The sequence below is a fragment of the Aphelocoma coerulescens genome, chromosome 2 (genome assembly GCF_041296385.1).
Source record: "Aphelocoma coerulescens isolate FSJ_1873_10779 chromosome 2, UR_Acoe_1.0, whole genome shotgun sequence".
Taxonomy (NCBI): domain Eukaryota; kingdom Metazoa; phylum Chordata; class Aves; order Passeriformes; family Corvidae; genus Aphelocoma; species Aphelocoma coerulescens.
Window position 1 is genome coordinate 16,406,420 of NC_091015.1, and position 6,056 is coordinate 16,412,475.

Consider the following 6,056-nt stretch of genomic DNA (forward strand, 5'->3'; position numbering starts at 1 on the left):
TTCTCTCTTTCTCTCTTTCTCTCTTTCTCTCTTCTTTCTCTCTTTCTTTCTCCTCTTTCTCTTTTTCTTTTTCTTTCTCCTTCTTCTTCTCTTCTCTTTCTTTCTCTCTTTCTTTCTCTCTCTCTTTCTCTCTTTCTTTCTCTCTTTCTCTCTTCTCTCCTCTTCTCTCTTTCTCTCTTTCTCTTTCTCCTCTTCTTTCTCTCTTTCTTTCTCTCTTTCTCTCTTTCTTTCTCTCTTTCTTTCTTTCTCTCTTCTTTCTCTCTTTCTCTCTTTCTCTCTTTCTCTCTCTCTTTCTCTCTTTCTCTCTCTCTTCTCTCTTTCTCTCTTTCTCTCTTTCTTTCTCTCTTTCTTTCTCTCTTTCTCTTTTCTTTCTCTTTTTTCTTTCTCTCTTTCTTTCTCTCTTTCTCTCTTTCTTTCTCTCTTTCTTTCTCTCTTTCTCTCTTTCTCTCTTTCTCTCTTTCTTTCTCTCTTTCTCTCTCTCTTTCTCTCTTTCTCTCTTTCTCTTTCTTTTCTCTCTTTCTCTCTTTTTTTTTCTTTCTTTTTCTCTCTCTCTCTCTTTCTTTCTCTTTCTCTGTCTCTTCCCTCTTTCTCTTTCTTTCTCTCTTTCTCTCTTTCTTTCTCTCTGCTTCTTTTACTATTAAATAAAATATATCAATTTTTGGGCACCAACATCTAACCTTGTTTGCTTTTAATCATGTTTTTTGGGTATATTGAACCTTTCTGGGTCTGATCCATTTTATTCACAGAGGCTCAGCTTCCTTTCTCTTCTGTGTTTAAACCAGTTTGTAACAGCCTGACAGTGACATGCATCAGCACAGCACAGAGATCTGCCATAGAGCATTAGGACTTCTGGACAGAAGCAAGATGGGTAAGTAAAAGGCTGCATGCAGCTTTGAGATAAATAGTAAAGGGGAAGACCTTGGTGCCTCCCTGTTTGTATGTGTAGCTTGGCACTCACCTTGAAGGGGTGGGCAAGGGGTCTCAGGCAAGAGATGAAGCAGTTCTGCAAGTCTGACTTTTGGTACTGCTTGTAAACATGAATCTTCTTATGGCTAAGACCTCATCTGATACCAGAATTTTTCTATATAGTACACTGCATAAAATAAAAGAGCCTATAGCTTCCCATAATGTCAAAAGTTCATTGGCAATTTTCCCTCCCAGTCTGTGGAGGGGCTGCTTCTGGAGCCAGGTACAGTTATGGGTATGACAGAGTCTGGACTGAGGACAAGAACTATCTCTGTTGTGTTCCAAAACCACTAAGAAATGACATTATGATGCCTTCGTGATCTGCGTCTACCCTATGTAAAAAATTCTTCTTTGAAGGTAAAATACAAATATTCATAACATTCATTGCTGATACAGTTAATTTTAAAGTGAAAAATATAATGAATTTATAACTGCCCATGACTTTAATTACAGGGTTTACAAGGAAGTCACATAAATAAAACAGGTCATAAAAACATAATTTATTTACATTTCCTTATTACATTGAAATACTGAGCAACATTCAAACTGTTAATGATTTATGAGGAAAGCTGTAGAAATGGCTCAGAGTCAAGTGAAATGGCACTTCTTTACACCCTATTTCACAAAAAATTAACCTACATGGGATCATAATGTAATCTTTGTCACCTGCATACTTTTCTGCATGATCGAAAAAAACAGCAACAAAAAACCAAAGGAGAATCAAAAACACCCCCTAGAACCTTCAAAATCACAGAGAAGATTCCATTCACAGACAGATATCATATTGCTCCAAATGAAAGCATGAAGAAGGCAAGACAGACCCACTACGTCCCTAAGGAGAATTACCTCACTTACCCCTCAGCAGGGCGCTCTCCACCAGGGTTATGTTCTCTTGCATGACAAGAACTCTCTGTGAGGGCAATCACAAAACTGAGAAAGACAGGTAATTAGAAATGTTCAGGGTTGAGGCTGAGGTTCTGTTCCACACCAATTAACAGTCTTCCCTGTTCAGGTAAAATGAGTTTGTTTGTTTTAAACTCCGCCCATTCACAATAATGCATGAGACAACAAAGGGATTTGGAATACTTCCTGGCAATCTGCCTCTCCCTAAAATCTTGCTTCTATAATCCTGTAACCTTAGAACGACCCAGAAGAATCTGGACAGATGCATTTTTGCTTTACTGGCAGAATAGTCCTTTAGAAGACATCACTCTTCTAAAGAGACTTTATGGAAGTGGCAGAAAGGCACGTGAACTGTGAGGGGGGAGTCTGCTGCAGATCCAAATAAGTCTGCACACATAAATTGAAGCCTCTTTACCTTGAACTGCTCACCCACTCTAGACGGTGACTGTGTAAGGATCTCCTTAAATGGGAGATGAGTGTCTAAGTCCCTGTAACAGTTACTGGAGGTCTGGTCAATAAGGGCAATGGAGCACTGTGGTGGTGCAGCCCCCTCCCTTCTTCAGGCCACACTACATTTGTGTTTTACAGTTAGTAATGCTAACTGGAGTGATTTCCCTGGACCATATTCCAGGTAAGCAGCAAGGATAAAGAAAATGGTTAACAAAGATGATGGTACCAGGGGAAGACCAAGGTGGGATCAGGATGCATTCTGGTTCATTTATGAGAAGTAATACTGAATGTGGCTATCAAAACTCGGGGATCAGAAAGATCCTTTTGTAAGGACATGAAAACTCCATCAAACAGGTCAGCATTCTGTGAAAAGCAGAAAATTCCCTAAAGGGTTCTGCTATATTGTATGTAAAGCAAGTTACCCAGGTAGTGGCATCTCTGCAAACATTCTGGCTCACAAAATGAAGTTAAAACCACACACTGATAAAAATATACAGGCACAGATAGAGCCAGACAAGCAGACTTCCATGTTTGCACCAGCAACAGAAGAAGGTATTACCCTGACATGCACACCCGTAATAAATCGACATATGCCAGGAGAGACTGGATTGACCTGACATGGAGATAACTTCTCTAACATCCTGTTGGCACAGACACACTGTGGAGTAGAAGGCAATAGTTACATTAGTTGTGTGCTTGGAAGAAAATTTCCCTTACAGGGAAGTATAACATTTCCTTCCAGTAAATAAAATAGGGAGGGATTTGAAAGGTCATCCCCTCCATGCATAACAGAATAAATGCTCACATTAGCCCATGCAATATCTTTATTGTGTCTGTCAGGGACCAAAAGATATCTTTATTGTGTGTCAATATTTATTTATTGTGTGGCAATATCTTTATTGTGTGTCAGGGACAAAGATGTGTCTAAGGCCTGCCACATTTGGTCCACTGTTGTGCATGTCGACAAGGTAACGTAGAAGAAGACCTTATTATTAGTTGGTAGGACTCTAACTTTCAGAAATTAAACTATGTATCAGTCACCTGGTGGGATTCATCCTGTGAAAGGGGAATAATACACAGTAAAGCCATTGTTGGCATGGAAGTTTCATCATGGGCCATTATGACCTTATCTCACATGCTGGCCCCATGTGAGATGATGTCGAAACTGGCCACTCCTGAGGAGGAGATATGAGGTGTGGTCCTGGGGTGGAGGGGGGAGGAAGACACGAGGCACACTGTTTTCATCCAGGGGATGCCCTGAATGTGCCTCCCCCTCCCTCTCAGAAGCCATGCTCCATCTCCTTCTGCTCGGCAGCTTCTCCAGAATCCATAGGTCGGTATGTATTAATTGGTAACGTGACTAATAAAATTAATTTCCTTTGTAATTCTGAGTGCATATTGATTTTTTTGTGCATGGGCATCCTCCCAAACCTGTGTCAGTGTCTCTGAGCTCTAATAAGTCAGAGTTCAGTTCATGTTCAGATCAGTATTCTCTGATATATAAATATTCAATATAATAAGGTAGTGTTTAAAATACAAGCTAACAAAAGATTTCAAGCAGACATTGGCTGATCAAAGCAGGAATAAAAGAGAGCACTTTAGTTTTACTCTGTGGTTTTCTCCATAAAGAATGTGCTTACAGTTCCTGAAGATCTCCGAGACCCAAGTGACCATTTTATGAGGAAACTTATAAACATGTATGCAATAAAAAAGGAGTCTATAAAGATAACATACTCCCTAGTAACAACAACTGATCAAAGAGGCAAACCTTTTGCAGTTCTCGTGGAAGCAAGTTGGGAAATCATTCACGTACCTTAAGGAAAGTGAAATGTTATGGACCCTTCATAAGGATGTACAAGCACAAAAGTTGATTAGGTTCTTCGGCAGAGCCATGTTACATTATATCATTGCCTTCCAGGGTTTTATGCAGTCTTAATGGAAAACCTCATGATTATGAAATCACTGTGGAGACAGGAATTTTTCTTTAAGTCAGCTTGGAAAGAAATATTCTCAGAGTAAAGGTTATAAAATCTGGCAGCTCACCTTGCCTCTCTGGTATCCTACACCGATAAGCTGAAATTCTGTTCATCATGATAACATTCAATTGAAACAGAGAGTTTCTAACCACAGTATCACCCAGACAGTTAAAACACTTAGGCACCTTCATTCTTCCCAAAAACAAAAATGAAAAATCAAATGAGCACAGACACCAGTCTCATCATGCAGCAGAGGAGCCACTCATCCTGCCAGCACCCAGCACATGGCAATTTCACAGCGTCACTGGGCGCTCCCAAAGCAAAGGAAAAGCAGCTTCTCAACACAAATAAATATCTGGGTCCTGGTTCCAGAATAACTTCTGGGTTCTCTTTGGAATCTTATATTCTAGGCAGACAAGCCACTCTAGAGGAAACCAGGAATTCACCTCCCATCCTACTGCCCCCATCACCTGGCCACCCCCATCATTCCTTTGTGGGCATTTTCCTGAAGGCCAAGGGAAATGTGATCCTCTCTTGCACACTGGCTGGTGAAGGCACAGAGGGCACACGTCTCCCACTGGCAGCCACTGGCTTGACCATTAAACTGCTCCCTTTGGACACAGAGCTTTGAGGCGCTGCATTTCTCATGTCATCTGTGGTCAGGCAACCTCAGGGCCACAGACTGTCACTGCCTAGCACAGGTAACAAAGTCCTATTGTTTCAGCCAGGTATGCAAACACAGGCAGTAGCTAAGCAGCCCACAGAGTACTCCTGCCTCATCAAAATGCCTGGAAAGAATAGGATAGGATAGGATAGGATAGGATAGGATAGGATAGGATAGGATAGGATAGGATAGGATAGGATAATACAGGATAGGAAATGGGATAGGCGACAACTTCTCTGTCTTTGTCAGATGCTATGGTGGGCACTGTAAAGATCGGGTTAGTGAAAATTTCTTAATAAATGGCACAGGCATGCCTGATGCTGTATTATGATGGAAGAAATGGGATAAAAGTCTTCCTGATGACAGCAATTTTTTTTATTCCAGTGTCCAGTGTATCTCACACAATTGGCGAAGCACTTTCCAGTGGCAGCCTGGGTGCATTATGAAATGTCCCTCTGTTCTGGCATTTCAAAAGAGAGGCATAAAGCAGCCACCTGAGAATTTGATAATGCAAGTGTCCTTGTCCTGGGAAAAGACAAGGACCAACTGTGACAAATTGTATGAAGGAAAATTCCAGTAAGATACTGTCATGGGCAAAAACTACTCCGTCAGGGAATTTCCATAAATGTAATTTATTTGCCAATTTACAATTTATTAAATACAAATTCTGGTATCAAGGGAGACTGAAAAAAACCAACCAACCCTGAGGGAAAAACCCTGCTTCCCTTTAGACACCTCTTCCTCCCACTACCCTTTTTGATTCTCACCCCAGGCCATGCTCAACCCCTTTGCTGAGGCAGTGGGCAGCACAGGAGACGGGGGCCAGTGCACACCAGGACACAAGTCCTCAGGGCTCCATGTCTCAGCTCCTGCTCCCTTGGCTCCAGCCCCTGCCCAGGTATCCTCTTCTCTCTTCCCTCCTTCTGCTCCAGTGAGGACCTCTCCCCTTCTTCTCCTCCCGCCCTGGCCTTGTTTCTCCTTTTGCTTCATGCTTACCACCCTCACTGGTTTATGTCATCTTGAAGTGGACAGTGTACCTGTGCTAGGTCCATTCTGACACCAGCTAGAGATGAGGCCACTGGGGATATTAGAAATGA